This window comes from Coturnix japonica, chromosome 4 (assembly GCF_001577835.2).
Source record: "Coturnix japonica isolate 7356 chromosome 4, Coturnix japonica 2.1, whole genome shotgun sequence".
NCBI lineage: Eukaryota > Metazoa > Chordata > Aves > Galliformes > Phasianidae > Coturnix > Coturnix japonica.
In genome coordinates, this window is record NC_029519.1 from 45,498,224 (window position 1) to 45,525,001 (window position 26,778).

The following is a 26,778-nucleotide window of genomic DNA, read 5'->3' on the forward strand; positions in this document are numbered from 1 at the left end:
ATATCAATATTTATCTTGAGGGGAAAATAAATCTTCTGTTGCAGAACTACAAAGCCATTTTTTTTCAGAGAGAGAGATGACTCAAATGGTTAAGCTTCCAAATAATAATCTCAGCAAATTCAGAAAACTGAGTACATTGAGGGAACAGTCAGCTCAGGAACATCTAGCACTTTGATTTTCTCCAGATGGAGAAACTTGCTGAGGTAAAAGCTAGAACTCCGTGGAAGTTCAGTGTGCTCTGCCTCTTACACAGTCGCCTGATGTTGTGCTGAGGAGCAAAACTTGTTTTCTCACTGCGAAAGCATTATTTGAATTCAGCACCTTGAATGGAATAAAATTAATAAGTTCATTTTTATGTCTGAAATTCTTAAAGATCAGTTCCAAAAACCTGTTTTAGTCCGACTCTGGATGCATCAAGGACCTCAGAGGAATCTCCAGCAAAGTGTACCTTGAAATTTAAAAAAACCCCAAACAAACATCTTCTATAATCATACCTATTAGATCTTTTCCTTCAATCTGTCCAGTTCTAGATAGAGTTACTGCTTCTATTTTCAAGTTTTTGAGTGCATAATTTATGTAATCTAAAAGTATAATGCCTTCACATACATGGTATGGTGGAGATAACACAATGTCATCTGTGGGTGCCCAGGAGTGGTGCCCAAGTCAGTGCCAAACCAGGCTTAAGTTGTGCCAGAGGATGGCAAAAATGTAATAGAGAATGAAAAGGCTTTTGCAAGAGAAGAGTGAGGATGGTGGTGGTAATATGATGTAGAAAAAACTCCAGGAAATTATTTAATGCTATGCCTGTAGATCGAGGGCTTTAATAAAATAAAAAGAGCAAAGAGAAGACTCTGCACTCTGATGATGGATGAATATGCCTGTTTTGGTACTTCTGGGATGGATTACGCTATTGAAAAACCATTCAACATTGGCTAAAGAACTGTAATATATGTGAAACTCCATGGTTAATGCATCATTAAATAATTTGCTGCAACTGATTTATAGGTGCAATATACTACACTGTGTCAAACTATGTGGGATAATAAATGGTATCACAAAAATATACTATTGAAACTTTTGTTCTAATCAGTCTTTTGAGTTTTAGTAGAACATAGTTCTGCAGAATGGAATTGTCCTATTGATCTTGATAGAGTAATAGGTAAAAGCTTCATGCTGTATATATTTTAAGGCTTTTTTAAGCAATCTGGTTTGTGGTCCAGTGAATCAGGCAGTAGACTGTGACTTGTGGGACCTGCACACTCTTTGCTCTGTCATTGAAACTCTAAGCTGCCTCTATAAGTTCCTTCTGGCTGAATGCTGTAGTGCTGGCACTGAGATACGTGTTCCTTTTTCCCATGGGTACAATCCAGAATCCCATCATTTGCCTACAGGTATTGGTTACGCAGAGCCAAGGGTGTCAAAATTCAAAATAACACATGAATCCAGCCTTCATAGGTCTTGGGGGACTTACTGCTTCTAAGGGACATCTCCCCACCCTCTATATTCACCATTCAGAAGAGAAACGCTTGTTCCCTCTCTTCTGAAAGGGATTCAATAGGATCATAGAATATCCCAAGTTGGAAGGGACCCACAAGGATCATTGAGTCCAACTCCTGTCTCCACACAGGACCACCCAAAATTCAAACTCTATGTCTGGGAGCACTGCCCATATACTTCTTGAAGTCTGTCAGCATGGGGCTGTGACCAGTGCCCTGAGGAGCCTGTTACAGTGCCCAGCCACACTCTAGTAAAGAATTATTTCCTAATATCCAGTGTGAACCTCCCCAGATTTAGCTCCATGCTGTTGTTATTTTCTGCATGTTTTATGGGAGAAAGCATCACTACCCCCGTTTACTGTTCCAATTCAGTGTTTCAGATCTTTACAGAAGAAGTTCAGATCTTGCCCCAAATGTTCTTCCCTTGCCTCCCCACTCTGCTTTCCAGAACACGCCTAACCTCATGGTCACAGCATCTTGCTAAGCAACATTCACAGCCACTTTTCCTCAATGAATGTTCTCACATACAGAAAATAAGCATTTACAGGGCCAGGTAAGAAGGGAATTTTTACCTTGACAAACCAGTGGAGGGACTTCCAATTGGAGAAGGTTCTGTCTCCTTATCCCTAAGGGACTACCTTCATGATCTGTGGATGTCCTTTTGGGAACCAATGCAAAGAGCCATGATGTTCAGGCACTGATGATGATCAGGTGCTGGAATGGGTTTCCCGGGGGGATGGTGGAGACACCATCCCTGGAGTTGTTCAAGAACTGGAGAAATGTTGTGCTGAGGGGCGTGGTTCAGTGGGAATTACTGGGGATAGGTGGACTGGATGGTCTTAGAGGTCTTTTCCAGCCTTGGTGATTCTATGATTCTGTGTTGTCTGGTGCTATGATAAAACTAGTGGATAAGATAACTGTAATTAATAATGTATTTGATTAATTTAGGGTCTTTAGACTTTTGTACTGCATTGTTTCCAAACAACAGTGATTATTTTCCATCCTAATAAATTATTAACCAAGTATTTTCTTTCAGCCTATAGGAAATAATTGCTAAGACTCAATTTATGCTGTCCATACTGTGTCATGCTATGTCATGCTGTAATTAAAATATGTAGTCTTTCACATTTTGTCAGAGTGCAGGGTACACTAATGGACTCAAAATTACCCTAACAGACCTCACTAAGACCTTTCACTCATAAATGCTGCTCGTGGGCCAGGAGCCCTATTTAATCTCTCGAGCCTTCAGTCTTGGCCTGAGCAATGTTGTATGTATTCTTTGTAGGCATTCTTGCTCTAATCTTTTTAACAGATTGTTTTTCAGGCTTTTTGGGTTGGTCATAGGCCTGACTTGTTACTTTGCCAGGTGATAGAAGCTGCTGCTGCCACTGGTTTGCCTGGGCTGCCCCATTCAGACACTGAAGTATTGCAGCACTCCCTTCAGCATATATGCTTTACAGAAATTGTTGCTTCAGTTTCAGTTGGTCCAAGAGGTATCAGGTGCTCAGGTGAAACCTGGAGCACACCAGCCAATTTTTGTGAAACAAGTGCAATTCTTTGCTAGTGCAAATCAGGCTACTCTTGCTGAAATCCATGGCCTCGTTGCAGAAATTAGTAAAGCGTAATCAACTTACAGGGAAGTTCTCTAACTTTTCTTTAGTCCAGCTGAGAATCAATACTAGGATATTCACTTATTTCTGTAGTTAACAGTAAATGTTTCCTAGATGAAATACTGACCTAAACAGTTCCATCATCACCATCATCTCTTTATTACCATTTTTACTGTATCTTATTGTGTGCACTATGTAGTTACTGCAAGATAAGTAGAACTACTGACAAGATGGAAAACCAGCTAAAGGAGTCAAGTTTATTTTAAGCCTTGAAAATTCACTAGCTTTGAGAAAACAGGAGCTTGTAAAAGACTTTGGTGAATTATAGTCCATTGTCAGAAATGTTGCAGCTAATTAGCAGCTAAAGTTTCCAGAGAGAAGAAACTGTGACATGATGGAATGGCTGTTCACAGAGTCTCAGCCTATAGGTGTTTTGATGCTGGCATGGTTATTGATGGGGCTTCTACATTTAATTAATTTAAAGGAAAGGGAGCGGCACAGGGCTCCTAAATAAAATGAATGTTCAGTAGCTTATGTCTGTTTAGTACTTGCTTACTGACTACTGCTTTTTCAATTATAGTGTTTTCAAGAGATGCTGTTATAGTGGAAAGTGAGATTTTATGGCCCTTCATCTGCTCTGTATCACTTACTGCTGCTGCTAGTGTTCTGTGGGTTGTGGTAAGAGTTGGAGGCCTTGATCATTGCCTCCTTAAGCACAGAAGAAAATATGTCTCTGTCCCAAAGTATTTGCATTGGATCGTTCATGGCCTTTTAAGCACATAGCAAGTTATCTTACCACCTCCCAAGGGCATGAGGAGCTTCACTGCTTGTGCACAGTCATGTGCAGGAAACTTCCTGATGGCTCTCAGCAAGTAAATGTTGACCAAATAATTGGTGTAGCTCTCAAATTGGCCTCTCCCTAATATTATGCTTTTCTTTTAACTGCTGAACTTTGATGAACTTTCTAGCAAAGAAAAGAAGGAATAATGTAACTTGAGGTGGATCTTGGTAACAATGTGATCCAGCATAGAAAGAATTGCCCACCACTATGGAAATCACTTGTGTGAGGTAGAAGCATTTGATTAATGAAATATCACCATTCCAGTTGTATAAATGAACAACAACAACAAAAAAGGGTGATAATGATGCATAGCTTACTAAATCTTCTTGTCTTCTCAATGCACATTCACATCACCTCAGCAAAGACCCCTTTGCTTTAAGTTGTTAATTTCTTTTTTTTTAATTGAAAGAGTTATGTGCAGACATTGCAGTCTTCCTTGTGTAAATGCTGATTCAGTATTGACCATACTGGATGTGATTCAGAGTAATGTGGGCTGAATGAGCAGAAATGCTTGTGCCTGCTAATATAGTTTACCTCATCAGAGGTTCTTTTGAAAAAAGAGTATGTTCTAAACAGTCCTTCTTTGTCTGGGTCAGTCTGTACAAAGGAGGGAGCTAGAATTAATTACTGCCATTTGTACACTTTTGAAGCTTGCTTCTGCAAATGTTATTGCAACCTGGATATCATTTCTGTCATTTAAATAAACTATTGGCACTTCAATGACCTCACTCCCTTGCAGCTATTTCATGAATTAGCTCTCCCTCTTGTGGTTACTGTCAACAGCTCCAGACTGTTATATAAGACTGATTCCTGCTCTCAGACTTGCTCACTGTAGTGCTTGCTTGAGATTTTTCTGTGCTCTGTTTTAAATGCTCTGTTTTAAAGACAAGCATGTGGAAAACAGCTTCTGAAGCATTCTTCCAACAGTATGCAAGTTCTCCCTGCATTTACTAAAGCATAAGAGATGCTTCGAACAGAATGTATAGATGTTGTCACAAGTTCTGTTTTTAATACTTTTCCCGTGAAAGAGATCGTTATTCCTTTAAGGAATGATCTCTCACCGAAGACAATCAAATTCAGCCATTCATCTACCTCATAAATATTAATTCACAGCTAGAGAGAGTTGCTTTTTTGTTGTTTTTTTGTGGTGGTGGTGGTAATTTGAAATTATGTTACAAATGCCTGGCCTGTCAAAGCCTGCATACTAACTGTAAGTAAATGTGACTCCTCATCTTTATAAGGAAAGAATATTTTAATCTCAGAACTGTCACTTGACATTGGGAATGATGAAGGCTGACAGCGGTGTCAAACAGCTCATCACAGCTGATACTTCAAAGGCTCTCAAGCTTGGTTAATTGGTGAAACAGTAAAATAAGGAGACAATCAAGAGTCTAGTGAATGATTCCATTTGTATTTCTCCCATTCATAAGAGTCTGGGCTACTTTACTGAGGAATTACTATTTTGTGGGAGAACATAATTCAGCATGTTATGGGGAGCCCTGCTTTAGGAAGCAAATTAAAGGGAGATTGATTTTTTAATTAGTGTGTACATAAACTGAGATTTTCAGAAATGCACTTTGAACTTAGAATTTCCTGGAGAATTTGTTTTTTATTAATGGCATTAAGAGGCAGATCTGCAAAGACCATCACATAGAAGTCTTGGGGAGTGTGGATAAAAGCAGTGGATTCTTGTTTATTTTCTCTTGGTAGTTTTCTTAGAAAATCCATCCACGTCAGTCACAGGTAGTGCTGCTGGAACTTGCTTACTGACAAACTTCATAGCATCTCATAGTGGAGCTGTTCTTGAAGTGCTGTTGCTGTGATCTCAGTTAAAGCTGCCATCCCTAGCTGTCCAGGGGTATGTCTATGAAACGTACTACAGGCATTGTCTCCAGCTCTAGGCTTAAAGTGAGCTATATGAACAATGTTAACATGGCCTCAGTGGGTTCCTGCTGACTACCTTGTGTGCTCTTCCTCTCATCGGGTCTTATTAGCTTAATACCATGCTGTCAGCACTGAGCACACATCTGCTGGCAAAACACTGTGTATAGATATCTGTTTTCCTAACAGCAGCCTCCCTGGACCTCTGAATCAAGCTGGTTTCCCTAGGCACTCATCTGTAGCATCAGACTTCTTTTCTCTTCCCTGGAGGTGGAACCTTACAGGTTTGCCATTGAAAAGAATTTTTGGCTCCCAGAAGCAAAATAAATCCATTGTCACCATCTGCTCTGTTTAGGACCTAGGTGCTCTATGGGACTTCAGAAGGATTAAACTAGTTTCTTGTTTTTGCTAAGACCTAAAAGCTGCACTGAGTCAAATAAAATCCCTACGTCTCTGTGTTCCTGATCCTGGACCCACCTCATGTTTGAATTGCTTAAGCATCAGCCCTGGCTGCAGAATTTGCTTACAGTATAGCACTGGGAGAGCATCAGACTGTAATGTACATACCAGAAATGCACCTATTGTATAAATATTGTAAGGATAAGAGGAATTGCCTTGGCAGTAGATTCTGTCAGAAGTTCCCAAATCCAAACAGCCTTCTAGTAGTTGGTGTTTTGGGTATGTACTCACTGCATCTGAGAGACAGAAAAGCAATAGGGAGGCTGTAATGTGTGTATTTTGCACTGCCATTAACTCTTTTAGTGCAAAAATTACCAGTGTGCCATAATACCCAAATTTCTGCTGTGGCATGGATTGAAATTCTTGAAGTTATAGTGAATCTGGAAAACCATAAATTCCCTTTCTCACCCACAATTGTGTAGATGATAAACTTTTACAAACAGTTTTACTCCCTAAAAGTGTGAAATTGCACTGACATAAAGTAACAGTCTAATTGAAGGAACTTCCCCCTGAAAGGGTAGGGAAAGCAGAGGCAGTAGTGTGGCTTCCTATGCCTGACTTGCATTTAAAGAAACAGAACAGTGATATTCTGAATTGGAATCTTCAGCCATCTTTAGTCTGAGCAGTTAAGCAAGTTGAGAAAATTCATCAGGAACAGGCTGTGCAGACTAGAGGGCCCTTGGATTTACTAGAAGCAATCCTAAATGGGATTGATTTCCCTCTCAGAGGTTGCAGAAAAAGAGTTATAAAACAGTCCGCCTATCTAACAGAAATTGCCAAAGTATGTGTAGTTAGCTGAAGTACATTCTGAGCACTGCTTACTGCATAACTGTGGGGAATCTAATACTAAATCGTTTGCAGATTGTCTGATTCTGAGTCAGTGCTTCATACGTAGCAAAGGAGCTCTTTTACTGTGATCTATTGAGATGCAGCCCCTTGGCCACCCTCACCTCCCTTCCTCTGCCTCACAAACACTGAGGGTGTACCAGCAGCTCCAGTGTAGGATGAAACTGTGAACAGACAATCCTGCTAACCCACCACCTCTACATATCAATGAAGGGAAAGCTTTATGGTCCACATAGCAAGTTGATTACATGGTACTGTTTAAATCCTCTGGCAGATGTCTGTACATCCTCTCAGGAGTGGAAGTACTCTTTAACTTGATAAAAGGGCTACGTTTCAGAAAGCTGATGGGAAAAATACAGCCAAGGGTTATTGTTTTGGTTCTCAAATTATCTCTTGATTGTGTCTAAAATGATAATGGCTCACATTCTTTGTGTAAGAAAGTGCAAAACTGAGCAAAACAAGAAAGAATTAATGGGTATTTTACATCCCATATTTCAGTGCTTCACCTGCTAAGAACAGAGTAGCTCACATTACAGTGAAACCAGCCTGTGATGGACAAATTAACATCTATTGATGCCGTAGTTACAATTTTTAACTAAATCTTGTAGCCCTCTTAACTGAATAGTAGTACCACTAGACATGAAATTAAGGCATAACAAATCTGTGCCTTCTTTTTAATGGGGTAGCCAATTCAGAATTATTTGCCTTTACAGCACCCCACAGTTTAACAAATGGAAATGCTGTGTTCATGCTGCCACCTCAGTCTCTAGTAATGTTCTACTATTGTCCCAAAGTCTGGGCTCTCCAGCTCGTTGAGCAAGGAGCTGATGTGCATGCACAGGCACGAGATATTTATTTCATTTCTGCGCAGTGATGAGTGCTGATTAGTTCATTCACAAAGCTACCTGTGCCTTCTCTGTAACACCTCTTGTACCAGCAGAATACCGAATGAACTTTCTTGGATTTATTTCATCTCATTCTGTAATTATGCTTGGATCAATGCAACAACCATAGCTTTTACATTGGAGGCTGTGTATTTATTATCCTTCAGTTTTTCACCTTGCCTTCAATAAAGTCAGAGGTCTCACTCCTAATTTCAGTGGGAACAGGACTGAGGTAGCTATTTCTTATGTTCTTTAACTAGAAGGAAGTTGTTTTGATAATCACAGGTGCTAAACAGAGCAAGTCAATTATGTATCATGTTGAGGAAAAGAAGAGTATGCTTGAAGGCAGATATGAGTCTTTCCAGGAAGCCTCTTTGATCTGCATGATCACTTTGTCCTTTAAACTCTCAAATTGTGAGCAAGCAACATGAAAATAACACTGGTGAGATATTTTTCATCATTTTCAGCAATCATTATAGTTTATCTCATCTGTTTATATTAATAACCCTTTGCAATTATGACACTGAAATCTGTTTTGTTTTTTTTTTTCCTAAGAGTGTTCTCCTCAATCACCCTTGCACAAACACCCAGTTAATGGGAGTTTTCTGACAGGGAAATTAACTTCTTTCCTCTTCCCCACTCCTCTTTTTGTTTTGTTTTGTTTTATTTTACACCAGTGAAAGAGATGAGGTACTTTTTCTTGAGGAATTCATGCAAGGACACTCAGCACTGGAAGCAGCTGAAAGATGCCTGGGGTTTGCATTCCACAGCCTGAGCCTCAAAGCTATAAGGAGAGAGCAAAGACAGGGAAAAAGAAAGGAAATCAGAATGGTGTGATGTTGCCTTTCTCTGCACAATAGAGGCCTTTTATGAATGTCTGTAGGGCTTTGTGGTCTTGTGCATGGAAGAACACTTTCCTCTATTAAAATAACTTTCAGCCCATCTACACCTCTTCCTACGGAATCTGTCTGGATATATATATGTGGAACTTAAATTCTGAAAACATATTTTCTTCACCTCAGAGGAGGAACAGCTTGGAGCTTCTCAGCCACAGTTATTGCTCAGGGGACGAAGGAAAGGGACAACGATGATTTAGAAATGGGTGAGTTGCTGGTATGAAAAGAGAGTGGGATTTCAGGGGAACTTAGCAGCTAATAGGCTTCTGAAGGACTCTATGAGGGTTCAGGTCTCCTCATTCTGCCCCAGCAAAAGAGAAAGTGTCTGAAGACATGGTGGGGTTATCCACTGCTGCGGCACTTACTTACCAGGAGAAGTGGCAGCCTTCTAAAACAAAAGCTCAGCCAGGGACCCCAGACCCTGACTTGCACTGTTTCAATTTCATCCTGCATAGCAGTGAATCTCACATCTCTTTCTTAAGAATCAGCTGCATTTCCAGCTTATTTCCCACCTGGCTCAAAATCTTAGAGGTAGATTCACAGGCAGGCAGTGTCTGCCTAGCATTGTCCCAGTGGCACAAAGCAAATATAAAGCAGGTCATAAAGACTTTTAAATTGAGTTTATGGTTGCTTTGATGTGCTAGATATGTAGCCTGCAAGATAGCAAGGAAATCAAACTCCTGTCTCGTTCAAATGATATTCTACTAGAGGGTGTATGGCATCACTGCTTATCAATTATAGTCTTATTTTTATTTTTGGGTTCCTCTAATTCCCATCTGTCTGATGTTTCCATTTGTTGCTTCTAGGTTGATCCTGGAACTGCACATTCTTCATGGAAGGAACTAATTACTACAGTGCTTTTACTGTGCTGTGATGATCCATCATTTGCCTTTCTTTGGCTGCTCCAATGCAAATTGTTGTAATTGTTATGGCAGTGTTCCTGAAAGAAGGAATCATCATCTCAGATGAAAAGAGAAATTCAGAACTTGGAGTTTGAATCTCAAAGTAGAATTTTACAGCTGCTTTGCACACAGGAGATTGAAACACATCCTTTGGTGGAAGATTCCAAGACAGGTTTCTTTCATTTGCAGAGTAGCATTGGGACACGCTACATATCTGCATGGTGCTCCTTCCAGACTGTTTTCCTGTGGTAAGTGTGATGGTATGTGTTGTGCATATGATTGATTGTCCATGAGGAGAGCGGATTTGAAAGAACCCTTCCTTTCTCTAGGCTTAATATTCACCCTTACTTTATACCTCTTACTTTATACCCTCTTTCATCCCACATGACTCTCAGTTTTTCCTGTAGGTGAAGTTATTTTGATACTTAGTACTCTGAAACTCAGAACAAGGTTCTGTTCAAGCTCCATGTTAGAAGCATAAATTTCCTTTGCTCTCTGAATGGCTTGGGACAACCTTTGAGGGAAAGCACCATAGGAATGTGAATGACAATAAAGAAATGAAGATGATGCATGAAAGTGGAGGAGAAAAACACTGCAAATGATGTCAGGTCCTTATGAATAACTGATTCATCTTCTCATTGGGTTACAGTGGAGATGGACAGGAGAAGGCAGAAAGAAGTAATCTGCCATAGAATGCTACTTAATAGAAAAATAGCTAAAGCAAAGAGATTATATATAAACATAATTGTGAAATATAATCTGATTCCCATCAGCTTTATGCAGTATTTTGTCTTGTGCATGTAAAGGTGAGTAACAACAAGAGGACAAGTACATTTTTAAAGATTACATTTTTCAAATGCTCTTCTTCTTAGTCCTAACTTAACATGACCAACAAGGGATGTTAATTTGCCTGTCCTTTCCTCCACATTTCTTCTATTTATCTGGTCTGTGTTTTGTTTGTGTCTAGAAAATGTTAGAGAAATCCAGCTGTACTAGTCACCCTTTGTTGTCACAGCTGCCAGCAGAAGCCTTTATACTTTATTTTTTTTTTAATTTGAACTGTATGTGTGGTAGAATAATATTACTCAGTGAGAATCACATCCTTTTATTCTGCCATTCAGCAACTAAGCCTAGAGTTTACATGGTGCTGATTGCTTTGCTCACAAGATATAATACCTCATGCCTCTGTCACTGGTATTGGTTTTAGCAGGGTAAGGATTTATTTTTTATGCTGTCACAATCCAGCCCTTTATTTGGAAACATAGCCTGTTTCATGACTAGAGACAAAAAAATCTGAAGCTATGATCTTGACTTGTGTAAATCACTGAGATTCAGAAGTTTTTAATGATGCCAGACCTGCTTACACGAGAATCTGACCTCCAATTTTTAGTTGATTTCAAACTGCCTTTGGCAACTCTCTGGTACAAAAAGAAACATTAAACAAGAGATCTGTCATAGCACTGTATCTTCCAATGTCAAATACAGCAGTGAAATTGAGAAGGGGATCCTGAGTTTTGAGTTTCAGAAAAGGAAATTTTCTAAGCTATTAAGATGACTTTTTTTTTAAATCTTTCAAAACAGAGAAAGTACTATTAAATCATAAATGTAGTTTCAAAGCAACTGGGTAAGTTGGTTGATTTTTCCCCACTTGTACTACCTTCCCTTTTTCCTGCATTCCCATGTCATAGTCAGGATTTATCTCATTTAGCTTAGAAGATTCTCGCAGTGTGGGAGTGTGACATTTGCACCCAAGTGTGCTGCCCTCCAAGCTGTACCTCCACATACTGGATTTGAGCAAGATCTTCTGTGGCATCTCCATATTTCGGATTTTTACCAGCATTAGTACTGAAGGGCTGGTTATTGTCTCCATGATGGGCCCATTCTCAAACCTGTAAAGAAAGGCCAACCATCTGTAAGCAACATTTTGCTTTTGTTTCAGAGCAACCCAGCACTGGTAAAAGCAGGCCGAATAAGGATCATAGGGTAGTATTTGTGGTTTATTTGTAAAACAAGCAAGGTATGCAGTCTGCATTCTGATATCTGGGGAGAATGAGGTGACTACTTAATACCGGAGTTCTCAAGAATTATGTCCTTACTGTCAGGCTGTGTCCTGTAGAAACAGGGTATGACCACATCTTATTAGGACAGTTATACACCCAGAAGTAACTTCAAGCAGCTGGAGATATGAATATCTTGCTATGAAGACTGATTGTTTGTTTGTTTGTTTTTTGGGAGGGAACAGAATTAGGACAGCTGACTTAAACTGGCCATAGGGATATTCCATACCATGTGGCATCATGCAGAAGTAATTTTGAAGTGGATGCTGGTTCATCTCTTCCCTTCTGCTGGTGGGTGTTTGGGGGGGAATAGCCAGGCACTGGTTGGTTGGTGGTGAGCAATTGCTTGTGCATCACTTGTTACATACATTTATATATACATATATATAGTTATAACTATTATCCTTTATCTTAGTTTTATCTCAACTCACAAGTTCTACTTCCCCCCAGCACTCTCCCCCATCCCACTAGGAAGGGGAAGAGTAAGTGAGGAACTGCTTTATACTTGCCACATGCCAGGTTAAACCACAACAATGTACCTGTTCATTGCAGGGGAGCTGGACTAGATGGCCTTTAAGGATCCAACTCAAACGATTCTGTGATTCTATAATCCCCTGCAGAACAAAGAATGATCAAGGCAGTTAGAGCTATGTCTAAAAAAAAGCCAAATAATGAATTCATTTTGCAAAACTGTAATCGAGATGATGAGGAAAATAAACTGTTATGTGTGAGGAACAGGACTGCGCTTTTTTGTTGCCATTTTGATTGGCACATAAAGGAGATAGGAAGATGCTTGTTCACAGATGAAGATACGTACATTCCCTGGAGCAGCCACATTTATTTCATATTTACCCTACCTTCTTATATATCTGCTCTGCAGGACTAGACAGCAGGGAATCATATGCCTCCAATTGAAAGAAAGGGAAAATAATTGCTAGTCATCCTTATCTGCTATTGTTGGTATCATCTTGTAGAAGATATTAGTAGCACTAGATAAGACTGAAAAATATTCTGAGTCTGAAAATGGAAAAAGGCAGTTGAGAAAACTACAGTAGGAAACTTTTGCCAGACACAGTCTTCCTGTTCTTGAAGGTCAGTGGACATGAGATGTTGCAGAAAATGTGAGAAGATCTCTTATGCCACAATTCTTAGCTGAGGCAAATAAATTTACTGACTGCTGCCACATTAGGAAGACTGGTGTTTTATGAAGCTTAGGAACACACAAATAGATAGACACACACACACAGAGATGTAAAGTACCAAGGAAACTTGACTTATCGCCTGGGGTCCAAGAGATAAAGTGGGGAAGTGGGCCAGTCCCTGTCTGGGCAGGGCAGCCAGCTGTTCTACACATGTCCTTTCATAGCTACTTACTGGGGACGAGGTGCACAACCACCAGAGAGCCTCACCAAAAGCTTTCAAATGTTCTGGAATCCCTCGGTGTGCAGATGCAGGGGAGATGCCGCCCTGAGGTCAGACTCTGACTAGAAGCAGAACAAAAGCAGCAATTGAAAGCAGCGGTAGCTCAGCACAGTCTGCAGAATGAGCTGCATGATGCTTTTGAGAGTGATCACAAATTATAGTTAAGAGTTGACAGCTTGTTGCAGGAGGTGGTGAATGACCATGGCAGCCCAGCTAGGGAACAGAATATAGCTAAAAGGGAATTAGCTTGCCACTACCCAATAGAGGAAAAGCAAGGGGGAAAAAAAAGATAGGATGAAATCTCCTTTACAGTTTCACATTATTTAGAGCTTCTGGTTTGTCATTTGTCTGTACAATACTTAGAACAAAAGAGAGTGGTGGCATTCAGAGCAGGATCCATAAGTTTTAAAGGCAATAGAGAATTAGATTTTCTGTACCTGCTAGAAGTATGAGTGAAAACAATTCAGTACTAAGCTGGATATCTTATAACTTTTACATGCTATGCCAGTTTTCAAAGACTTAAACACAGAAGTCTTCTTGGTAAGCAAACAATTTCTAGAGGTTTTCTGAAAGACATTCATCTAGGTCATACAGCCTTATTTTTGACATCTGTGATTTCCAGAAGTGCAGCATCTAAATACATATGTTGGCATTTGTTAGCTGATGGAATGTTGGAGCACACATGTTAGTATGTTTCTTTCTCATATTTTTCTTCCTTTTGTTGTCAGTGGACCACATCAACCTCTTGGGTAATAGTTGGGGTAGATTCAGTAATAATCTTAGCATCAGCTGGGAATGCAGTTTACAGTATAAAATTAGATCCTCACTTGTATCTGTCCTTGCATTCTTGTTTCTGAAACTGGGATGAAGTGAACTGTTCTTGGTAGTGTGTCTTGTTCTTTCTGAGATTGTCCAACCACAGAAAGCAGATGTAAAGGAAGATGTAGAAAATGAACAGTGTAATCTAGGTTTGTGGGACCAGTTCTGGATAAAGACAGCATAAGGACAGATATTTTAGAGTTGTACTACACTTGGTTGACCAATCAGTTTCAGCGTTTCTATTCATACACTCTAATTTGAGTTTACAGGAATGGAGCATCTCTATTCTAATAACAATTAACACCTGGAATTTTTACATAGGTTTTATAAATTTAAGAAGACGTAGAAGAGAGCCAATGCATCTCCTGGTGGGTAAGTGTCTTGGATCACTAGAATGGCTCTACAGCCTCCATGAGTGATTTACAGATAAAGGAACTACATGGCTATAACCAGCACCTATATAAAAATGAGCTACTGTTTGGCTTTGATTCTGCCTCCTATACTGAAGAATTGGTGCCTCATGCTGCAGAACTAGTGCATTAGGCTTAGTCCACTGAAAATTGCCTCACACTTCTGCTAGCAAAGGAATTCATTAGGAGCCAGACTCTGCCTGTTACTTCTGTTTGGGAGCATCTTCCTGCTGGAGGAAGACTCAATGAAACAAGCAGGGCCACTCAAGGTATTGACAGTAATACTAACAACCTTTTTAAAGCCTGGGTCAGCAACAGAGACAAATCCTGTAGCACTCAGAACTAAGACAATTTTGGGAAAACATGTAGCTTCTTTCTACTCTCTGTCTTGTTTTGCAGTAATCATGTGCATCAGAAAGGAGGCATGATTGGCACTTCACAACTGGTTTTCAAACCAGTGTATTTTCTCAGCAGTACTAGGAGAGATTCTCCTTCTTCAAACAAGGATTACAGCCTATTCTGCTGGAGACAGGGCATATCCATTCTTCTTCTAACATAGGATATTATTTTGAGCTTTATAAAACCTTTTTTTTTTTTTTTTTTACTAGACTCAAAGTCCAGGGAGAACAAAGTATAGAGACCTTATAGCATAACTAAAGGTAGACTATGACTGTGTTCTGCACACAAAGAAGTGAAATTGCTTCTGACAGGTTCAAAGCAATACCAGGCAAAAGTATGTCTATAATGACATACAGAAAGAAGAGTCAAACTCACCAAAACAGTGAAGAGGATCTCTGGTGATGCAGCACCCCCTCAGAAAACCACAGGTTCAAGAGATGCTCTCTCTTTAGTAGCTGGCCCTTATATGAGCCCAGAATAGCTCCACCCTGGGGTTTACCCCCTTCTGGTCACCTGGGGAGTACAGGCACAACCAATTTATCTGTGTTCCCTGGGCTCACCACACCCCTTCACCAGGTGCACAATCACCAGTTCAAGCCGCGACCTAACAGTTCTCCAACAGGCTGTTCAGCAAATTCTGTTAAAAAACAGAAGTTTTTTTGGGAAAACCAGTTTTCTAATTTGGTTCAAATGGTTGGAGTTAATAGGGGTAATTCTGAAAGTGTTGAGATATTATTCTGGCAGTTCTAGAGTAATATTATTACTTTGTAGTGGATAGAGCAAGATGTCAGTTCACCTGACTCAATTTTATCAATGCAAATGCAGCATCACGCTCTTCCCCCACCTGAGCTCCACATCAGCACTCAGTTCTCTGGTATAAAATACATCTAAGTGAAAACATCTGCTACAGCCACCCTAGTCTTGACATGCAAAAAGGAAGATATTAAAAGGCTAAATTTGAGACTCTTGCTTACTCTGTACAAATTGATTTATTCCAAGTTATTCCAGTAAAATAAATGTAAGAGTCAGAAAGTAACTTCTCAATGAACAGCCACAACCAAATCTTACTTTTTGTGTGTTTTTATTTTAGAAGTGTACTGTGAGAAATTGAAATGGAGTAGAATAAAGTGGAAATAATAATAAAAGATTTGGAAAGAGGATCTTTCTTGAATTTTTTTTTCCCTCATTTAGATAAAATACCGCTAATATTAATGAAATACAGTTGTTACTTAGCTGTTCAGTTGTATGACTCATAGCAGTGCTTTGTAAAGCACAGTCTGAAATAGAAAGCCATTAGCAAACAGTTTACAAAAGACTAAGGAAAAAAAGGGAAAGAAGTGAAATCTATCTTTTTAGCAAGTCCTGAAACATGTCCTATAGGCTACAGTGCAAATATTTCAAACGTGTAAAGAGTAGGATGGCGTTTCCCGAAGTTAAAGGGAAAAAAGAAATAGCCATCATGGCAATCAAGCTGCAACACATGGGTTTTCATCACTTTGATTTACAGTAGAAGGCTAAGGCTTATTTACTAGAAGTTTGAATCAAAATTTGGAACCTTTGTGCACCTTAATGATGCTTTGCCTCTCACAGAGGAGTAAGACTTGTATTTCTCAACAATGCCCACTGTTCTGTTTATTACAGAACTGATGCCTGAACTAGAAGTTAAAAGGAGCCTAAAACAGATGTCCTGGTTTCAGCTGGGATCTCATTCTATATCCTGTTATTAAACCAATTGTTAAAGAGCTTTAATAGCTAACTTTAAAAAAAAAACAAAACCTTCATAGGTCCTCTGCTTATTGTTACCAGACTTGCACTGATACACAGATCGAAAGATTCATCACTGATGGTAAGCATCATAACATATAGTTTCATTGTTGGTCCGTTATCAAGGACACGGAAGAGATCTTTGGTCTGAGCTAGTCATGCTGTTCTTAATGCCAAAGGAGGTTCCTTTTCCTGAGAATTAATTTTGTAACTTTGGCAAAAAGCAATTTCTTTAAACCATTTTGTGAAGTTTCTTTTATTTCTTCAGCTTTTTTAAGACATCCATATCCTTTTTTCCATCAAAAGTTTCTCTCCTGAGCAGAACAGAAACTGAAAAAGAACAGAGGAGAGCCACAAAAATGATACAAGTGATGGAACACCTACCTTGCAAGGACAGGCTCAGAGAGATGGGGCAGTTCAGTCTGGAGAAGAGATGGCTCTGGGGAGACTTGAGCAGCCTTCCACTATTTAAAGGGGGGGCTATAAGAAAGAAAGAGACAGACTCTTTAGCAGGGTCTGTTGTGATAGAACAAGGGGAAATGGTTTCACACTCAGAGAGGGGAGATTTAGATTGGTTATAAAGGTAACATTTTTTACGATAAGGATAGTGATGCACTGGAATGAATTGCCCAAGAGGTGGTAGAAGCCCCTTCCCCAGAGAAATTCAAGGCTGGATGGGGCTCTGAGCAACCTGATGTAGCTGCTTGTTTACACTTCCCAGGTTGGATACTAGGGGTAATCGAATGAAACTTCAGCACAGGAAGTTCCACATGAACGCGTGCAAGAACTTCTTTATGATGAGGGTGACAGAGCACTGGAACAGGCTGCCCAAGGAGGTGTTGGAGTCTCCTTCTCTGGAGATATTCAAGACCCAACTGGACGCCTACCTGTGCGACATGGTGTAGAGAGCCTGCTTTGGCAGGGGGGTTGGACTCGACAATCTCTAGAGGTCCCTTCCAACCTCTACAATTCTGTGATTCTGTGGATGTGGGAGAGAACTGGAAAAGTAAAAGTGTAAGAACCCGAGGGTTTAGATAAAGTCAGTTTACTAGATAAAGCAAAAGCCACGTACACAAGAAAAGTAAAACTATGAATTGATTCACTGCTTCCCAACAGCAGACAGATGTTCAGCCCCTTCCAGGAAAGCAGGGCACATCATGCATAAGTTTCTTGGAAAAACAAACATCATCACTCAGAACATCCCTCTCTTCCTTTATCTTTCATAACTAATGCCATATGGTATAAAACATCTCTTTTGTCAGTCTGGGTCACCTGTGTCCCCTCCCAGCTTCTTGAGTACCTCCAGCTCCTTGCTGGCAAGACAGCACAAGAAGCAGAAAAAGCCCTTGGCTGTGTGTAAGCGCTGCTCTGTAACAACTAAGAAACAAGTGTGTTATCACCACTATTTTAATCAAAGATCCAAGGTCCTCTATAAAAACAATTAATTCCATCGCAGCCAAAATCACAACATCCTTACCTGAGCCTAAGCATTTCCAGTATAGGCTGGAGCAGGGCAGGAGTTGCTCTAACATATACTCTGTGTTATCACTAACCATCTGAGAACAGGTGAAGGAATGCAACTGGGAATTGGATAAGCTGTCACTTACCTGCAAGCAGAGTAACAGAAGCACACAGCTGTGCTCCCAGCATGCAGGAAACTAAAACCAGAAGAGTAGTAGAACTACACAGGTGCTAAACATCAGCATTATTTGAGGAGTGGTAATGGGAGATGTCTTCAGCTGTTGTCAAAGGAATCCAACACTGTCCACCTCCAGAAAAGCAGCAGCCATGTACCTCAAGGTAGTGGGCTTTTCAAAAGGCCAGTGTTATTTTTTCAGAGTGAATTGGATTAATGATGTTTAGAATTAGGTCATTGACTGCCTAGGGAAATGTACCTTAACCTTTGATAACCCTCATTCTGGGAAGTAAATGTCAATTAGGGCTTATTTAAAGGTGGCTGACCTTTTTAACCTGCACTACAGTACGGAAGATGCAATTGATCTATGGAGAACCTAGGGAAATGTGCTTTGTTTACTTGGAGAAAAAGATTGCAGAGAAATTAACCCTTTTGTTTTCCAAGACTCACATGCCACTGTAAAGCTCAATCAAAAGCTGACTAGACTTTTCTAAGTCATTAGGAAAATCAATAATTGGCATCTTCAGAAGATTGCTAGAATCTAGTTAGGATATGAAACAAAATTTTTTTCTTGAGTTCTTCAGCAGTTTCATTTCTTCATTACACTCACTATTTCCAGTGAGAATTCAAGCATTCATTAGTCTTCTTGCTTTCTATGGAAGCTAAGCATCTTGAGAGTCATAGAACCATAGAACAGCTTGGGTTGGAAGGGACATTAAAGCCCGTTCAGTTCCAACCCCTGCTGTGCACAGGGTTGCCGTCCTCTGGATCAGGCTGCCCAGGGCCCCATGCAGTCTTACTGTGAACAACTCCAGGGATGAGGCATCCGCAGCATCTCTGGGCAACCTGTTCTAGTGCTTCACCGCCCTCTGAGTGAACAACTTCCTGCTAACATCTAATCCATGACTGTCCAAACTTACGTCTTGCCTGGGCTGCATAGAGTAAACAGGAAGTGCCTTGGGTCCCACATAAAATCAATAACAAATATAATGTATTTAGGTAACAAGCTGATTTTTTATGTTTTTGTTTTATGCAACAAAAACATAAAACTAGTGGGATTTTTTTACCTTGTATTTCTGAAACAAATGCATCTGTCTGGTTTGGTGACAGTGGCTGCCATTCTTAGTGAGTTCTCAAGGTGTTCATCAGAGATTTTTGATGAAATATTACTCTTCCTGTGCTTCATCCTTGACAATAATTGTTCACAAATGTACATACTGCCAAAAAGTGATGACATGAATAAGGTGTGACTGTGAAGTGAGGGATATTTTTCTCTGGTAAGAGTGAGTTTGATACAGAGATATGACAAAATCGTTCTATGAGTTGGAGGCCTGATTGCAACTCTATATATTCCATGGGAAAATGTTCAAGTAATATATCTACACTGACTGAAAATGGAGTCATGATTGTCATGAGTACACACACAAATATATATATATATTGAAATCTCGAAGCCTATTCTCAAATTTATTTATCAAAATGGAAAATACGACTGCATATTTTTTCACAGGACTGTGTTAAGCCAATGTATCAAAATACACAAAATTATCTGCCATAACATGAGCTTGCTGCAATTTGAAACAACACAGATAGGGTGATTTTCACCTGAAGATGTATGTTTAACTCATTTAAATGAGTGGTCAAATCCACCAGAAATGCTAAATCTGTGAGTCATTTTTAATCTTCACATTCTGGAACAAATTTTCCTTTTGATTCCATAAAGAACTTGATATCACTTTACAAATCAAAAAGGATTTCCAGCATTTTACCGTGACTTATCCACCTTCCTTCCAAAAAGTAAATAATGACTCTATAATCAACATCCATACTTTTAAGGAACTCCTGGAATTGGTGATGATTCAGTCCCTTGGACTTTATGAAATTCACAGCTTTGATGATGATTTGCATGATATTATCCATCTTTAAAGCTTTTGCACACAGATGCTCTTGCTACCTGATGTGGTGATATTTTGTCAACCATGAGTTACCATTGGTAACTGCATCATCTTCTATTAATTTTCCAAGTACTTCTTTTTTGCCAATTATCACTGGGGCACCACCAGTAGCTACACCAGGCATGCTGTCAAAGGATAAAGAAAATCACTTTAATGTTGTTTTTATTGCTTCATACAAATCAAGAGATTTAGTTTTGTCTTTCAATGGCACCAAAGAAGCCATTTCTTCAGTGACATTATATTTGTTATCAATACCTCTAATGAAAATGGCAAATTGAGCCATATCTGTAACGTCAGCACTTTCATCTATCTCTAAAGCACAGAACTGCAAATCAGCAGCTTTGCCCTCCAAATTTCTTTTGATAGATGTTCCTGTTTCTTCAGTTCTAACAGAGTCCACTTGAGACTCTGGCAATGACTCAGGCAAAGAAACTTGCTGAGTACCCCAGCCTTCTCCATGTCTACTGCAGCTATTTCTCCCTTCTCATTTGTTGGAGAGGAAGTTTCAGAGTAGTTATGTTTTCCTTGTCTTTTCTCTTCTGACCAATGTCCCTGTAAAATGCCTTTTTTTATATCCCATGCAAAGTTTAGTTCCATCTGCCCCTTGGCTTTCCTGATCCCATCCAAGCACCATATAGGATCATCTAAGCAGCTTATATACCTAAGCTTAGGTGAGAAGAGTTGAATGTTTCACTAAAGACTGCTGTGCAATTGTGGACTGAAGAGAAATTATACTGGAGACACTTCTATGCAGTGCAGTGATAGATATGTTCTTGAGAACTTGATATAAAAAAACCATAACCCGTAAGTTCCTAGCACTCCTTTGAACCATCCTTAGGGTGAAACAAGGACAAAGCTTCTTTTATCACTTCTCATTATTAATTCATTAAGATCTCTTAATGCCGGTGGTATGACATTTCAGTCTCTGTGTATCAAGCATGAGTTATTGTAGCCTCAGGAGCTGTTTTCTGCCAGTCTTTGCAGCTATAGTAAATGTTTCCTGTAGGTCAGCTCTGTGATAATATCTTACACCCTTTAGCCCTCATTAATGTATTTGGCAAGGAATGTTTTTCACTTCATTGTATTCTAAAGATTCCTTCTGACTTTAACTCTGTAATCAGACAGTGGAGAAGGAAGGTGCCTCAGAACAGAGTGAAAGATGCAGATAAAAAGTTTCCTTTTAACACATAACCATATTCAATAAAAATCATAAGAAAAGAATTATAAGAAATAGAAGGTAGAAGTAAGACATATTGTTTTGCAAAGTACTGCAGAATTATTTCCCAGAAATAATTTTCCTGCAAATAATTCTGGGAATTAGATAAATTGACTTGTCTAAACCTGACATCTGTCTCCTCCACTTGGGTACCACAATGAGCATTCATTCCCTTTGCCACCAGCTTGAAATTTGGCTGAGTATATTCTTTCATCTACCCCTACCACTGTACCATCTGAGACCTTCAGAGCCATGAGGACTTTTTTCACTGCAAGCCTATTCTGAGCTTGGGAAGGCCTATGAGCTGACTTTTTTTTCCCCCAGATGTTGTACTGAAGCGTGACGGTGAAGTAACAAGCAGATGGAGAGCAGTGGAGTCCTTTTGGTCTGAGTGGAGCTTTGCTGATAAATCAGGGCTGTGAATCCCAAGTTTGTGAATTTTTAAGAGTACCTTAAGTCCCAAGTGGATCAGCTTTACTGCATGGTTTGTTTGTGAAACAAAATAACACAAAATGGGATGATTTCTCCATTGGTCTAAAGGTGCTCTCACTGAGAATTCACGTCTGCACTGCTTTATTCCCTGTGCTGGGAGCACCTTCTGCACTGGGGCTGTTTCTCTTGCAGCTTTCTCACTCCTCTCTCCCAACTGCTCAGGGGCTGTGGACTCCTTGCTAACAAGTGGACAGATCCCAGGGACTTTTGGCAGGGGAATGCTTATTATTTTCTAGATAAAGCCCTTCTCCTACAGGGCAGAAGTGAAAAGGAAGCCCCTCTCTGTGGAAAGGCACACTGGGGAATGCTGAGCTCCAGACAGCCTCTTCACAATTGAACTCAGTTCAGGGGAAAGAGACCCTCTTTATGTTTCCCCAAGGGGTGGGTGATCAGGAAGCCCTGTGAAGGTGCTCTGTGCTTCTCCTGGCAGCTCAAGTGGCCCAATCATTATGGGTTCTTTCCTTCCCACACAGCTTTAGGTGGTTTTAGCCTGTTCATCCTCTTCCATCTCTTGTAGAGCCTCTATTACCTCCTGGGGACCTTGAAAAGACTTCAGATGGTCAACCCCAATGACAAACTTTGTACCATAGCTGCTGCAGTGCCACCACAAGGTAAAGGGAGCTTGCATCTGTGCCACTGGCCCAGGGCAGGGCAAGGTAATGCCAGGCAGGGCACTGATTTGATAATCCCTGTTTTATATGCTGAATTACTGGTGCCTGAAGGGTCAGAATGTGCAGAGGTGGCCATTCTCTGCTGTACTCAGCTGTTGCAGAGAAGCTGGTAGGAGGTGTCTTCATGACACAGTGAACAGCTTTTCTGGGTTGCAGGAGCAAGAGGAGCTTCGCTTCTTGGCTTTCAACCTGTATGTGGCCCTGGCCTTCTCTGCCAAAGGAATGATCATGCTCTTCAGCAAAGAAGTGAGGGAGATGTGGGTCAGCATCTTCCTGCATCTCTGGGACCCCAGAGTGACAGTTTGCAGTGTGCTAGCCCCCATAATTTATCTGCAAACCCACAGAAAGGTGCAGGACTCTGGCTGAGCTGTTCGGCTGCCTCAAACACTCAGGCATGTGCATGCCTGTAACTCTTGCTTGTTTCCCGTGGTCTGTGCGTTAGTGTACGATATGCTCTAATCTTCTCTGCTGAAAATCACACAACTCATCTGGCACGACATTGTGATGCACACAAAATAGTCAGATGCATCTTGTGTTGCAAGTAGTCTGAGGACACTCATTGGTCTAGGCTGCTGTTCTAGCCACCCTCCCATAAGCAGGAAGATACCTGAGGCATCTCCTGGGTTGGATCTGCCCCCAGCTGCGGTGGCTGCACAACTACCTGTGACCTGTATCCTCAGTGAAGAGAGAAACGGGGTGGAAACAGCCACAGTCACTGCCATGTGGTTGAGAGGTGACTGAAGCCTGTGCAGTCAGCATTGCAATGATGCAAGAAGAGGGGGCAAAGAGGGCTCGAGGTTACAAAGCCTTCTTAATATTCAGGAGCATTGCAGGGACTGCTCTGACGTGAATGCAAATGCCAGTAATGCTTCCTCCTCTTCCAGAGCTGACATTTACCGAGCAGAGCTCTCTTCTTTGACCTCTCTCTGTAAACATTGACATTGCATTCACATGGATAATAGATTTCTGTCTGTTTTACCACAGCTGAATGTTTCCACCGGGAATGTTATTGCTTCTTATGGCTGGAAATGCACCTGCACCAGCTGTGAGGCTAAGCATAAAGCCCATGCCAGCCTAAATCCCCAAGTCTCTTAACAGACCGCAGCTGCCTCATTGCCATGAAGCCTCCATTCATCTTGAGATGGCAGGAAAGAAATATTGTCCCAACATTTCCCCTTCTGAGGGAAAAATAATAATAATAATAATAAATTAATTAAAACACACACACACACACAAAAAAAAACCAAAAAACCAAAAAAACAAAAAAACCCCCACCACATTTGCCTGCTTTCCTCTTAAATCACTTCCTCCCTCAGAAGAATGCAGTTCCAAGGCAAGTATCCAGTCTGAAGACAAGCCTTGTCCAGCACCTGGGTATACAACCCATGCTTTCCTCTAAACAGCACTATGGTGGTACCTGAGTGAGCTAGTGCCCCAGGGGAGGAACAGCCTGGGTTGTCCCTTGCCCTGTGATGCTGGTGTGGGGGCACTGCTCCATTTCTTCAATATATCAACATTCCCTTATGGCCAGACTATATCCTCCAAGGGGAATAATCAATGACAACAAACATCCAATTCTAAGACACCTGTCATGCATTTGGGCAGCAGACATGAGGCAAACTGGAATTTCCTCCATTTGGAAAAGTGAACAACAGCATTTGGACCAAATCTGAAGTTTGTCACTTATTATTTTGCATATGAATAGGAATTCAGGCTTTCATCCCTAGTGAGACCATCATTATATGCATTACCAGACAGCTGGTCTTTAGAAAAAGAGGCAAGTAGAAACAAAATAGATGTTTATTCTGTACTTAGGCAAATTCACAGAAGGGGAATCATCTCCCATTCTCATTGCTGCAAACACTTAGCTCTCTATAGGCTCTTTGCACAGCAAATGCATTCACTCATCAAGGCATATTGAGTATCTGCTTATTACCGCAAGTTCAGATCCCTTTCTGCTTCTCTCAGATGTGTTCCAAGCCTTACGAGGCCTGCCAGTTCAAATGGAGAAGGGATTAATTTCCCTTCTCCCCTGCCCCCTTTTAAAGAAAGGCAAAAATTCATCCATTTTTCATCACGTTTCTTGCTGGTGGCCATGCAGGCAGTTAATTGAAATGTATTTGGACATGGCTGTCCAGCAGCCCTCTGACCCACACCGTGACAAAAGGCAATAAGAAAATGAGCAAGCAGTAGTGCCAGCTTTCCTGAAATCCTCTGCAGACAGGCCCATGTGCACAGCCCTTCTGTCATGCTCACTCCCTGACATGTATATGTGTATGTATACATACAAACATATCTATGTACATAAATGTATATATACATACAAACACACATATATATAAACTCACAAATCTACACAGGTGAGAGTCCTCAGTGTGGCAGGCCTGGAAAGATTACGTTGCTTTCTGTTACTCAGGGAAGACCAAGATCACGTTTCTGGAGTTCCAGTTTGATTCAGTGTGGGATCTCCGTTCTGTTGTGCACTTTTACAGCCTCTCCCCATGCTGCCAGTTGTTCCTTCCTGCTGCGGGGGGAGGCTTCAGTGCTGTACTGTAAACATTGCCAGGGAATATAAAAAGGGAACAAATTCAGCCTCATAAAAATAATGTTTCAATATATAATATTTACTGCCTTGTCTTTTAAATATCAGATCGGTTACAGTTGATTCATAGAGCCACTGCACTGACGAACAAAGCCAGATGCCCCGAGGTTTCCTGAAATGAGTTTTCTTTGCAAAGAATTTATTTTGCTCGTCACGCCGCAGTGAGCAAACAAAACCACCCAGCATCCCCAGGATTGATTTCTCTCTGCACTGACTCCCATGGGCCAGTGTCCCCCATAGAAGGGCCAATTCGTTTCCAACATGCTGCTGGGGGTGTTAGCTGGGAAACCCTCCAGTCTGGGCCATGCCGCACCCTTTTGCTGGGTACTATGTGGGACACCTTGTTGCATGGGCTCACAGCACCCATGGGGCAGCTTGGGGCACCCTGCAAGGGTTGCTGAATACCAGAGAGCATCCTCATGCATTCCTGGGCATCCTTCCATCCTGGCCACGTGCAGGAGTCATTGTGCTTCTTTCCAGCCTGCCCAAAGCATCAAGCCATCCGCAAAATAATCACATTGCTTTACAGTTTTGCCAAGGGTCAGTTTCAAACAGGGCTAAAATCAAACCTACCAGTCTGCACAGGCTGAGGGTAACCACAAAACTGTTTGTGATGCAATTCTGGATTTGTTGGCTCATACGGAGCAGCCACTTGATCAGTGGGATGTTTGCATAGCATAAAAATAATCTCCTGGAACTGCTCTGCTTGTAGCACAGTTCCTATATGCATCCTTTCCATATTTCTGGTAGAAAAATTGACTCCTCCCCACCTTGAATAGGCAAATAATGTCGGCACAAAAGGAGATTACACTGGGATAACAATCCTCTGCCATCTCCAGAGAGCAGATGCCCGTACAATGCCGCTGCTAATGGACACATTTCAATTCGACTCTGGCTCGGCGCACTCTTGCATTCAGCACACGGAGCCGGAGAGCCAGCTGTGACACCACGCATGGGGGGCACTGGGTGGCAGCACTGCTCCCCTCTACCAGTCGAAGCAGCCAGGGCACCTGGCGTTTTGTCTGCAAGAAAAATTGGACTTTTGCCTATTTTTTCTTTTTTCTTTTTTTTTTCTTTTCTTCTTCTGGTAATGTTCCCAGAGAAGCCAGGATGCTGCTTGTGGTGCCAGCACCCACAGGCAAAATGTAGGTGCCTCAAAGGGGGAACCATTCAGCTGGCAAAGACATGGGCACTCAGGGTGGGGAAAATGACTGAGCTTCCTGAGATGCCCGATGAATACAAGCAAATATAAAACATGCATAAAGATGGAACAACATTCTGGAAATGGGTCAGTGGGTAGGAGGGGCACCGGGGAGGTCTTGTTCTCTCCCACTCCCACTAAGTTCACGTGCTGTTCTTCAACAGGTCTGCATGTTCTTCACAAGATAGAGATTGGTTCAGAGGAATGCTACCTGTCAAGGCTCACTCCTCCACCTGCTCCTTATCTCCTTAATGTGGCCATCTCCTTTTACTCTTCTACCGAGTGTTTAGGACATTAACTCTTCTGCTTCTCAGTCTCT

The 26,778-nt window shown here is 41.0% G+C and overlaps 1 long non-coding RNA gene across 2 annotated transcripts; it reads right to left on the reverse strand.

Annotated features, from left to right (window-relative positions):
- Positions 1 to 9,004: 9,004 nt before the first annotated feature.
- On the reverse strand, positions 9,005 to 26,295 carry LOC107313333. Of its 2 annotated transcripts, XR_004306927.1 has the most exons (5): positions 25,005 to 26,295; positions 15,298 to 15,435; positions 12,412 to 13,356; positions 11,591 to 11,704; positions 9,005 to 9,853 (listed from the first exon to the last, which is right to left on the reverse strand). It is a non-coding gene; the product is annotated as an uncharacterized LOC107313333 (long non-coding RNA). The 2 variants fall into 2 exon arrangements; XR_004306926.1 differs by lacking the exon at positions 9,005 to 9,853 and having other exon boundaries at positions 9,864 to 11,704.
- Between the last annotated feature and the right edge of the window lie 483 nt (positions 26,296 to 26,778).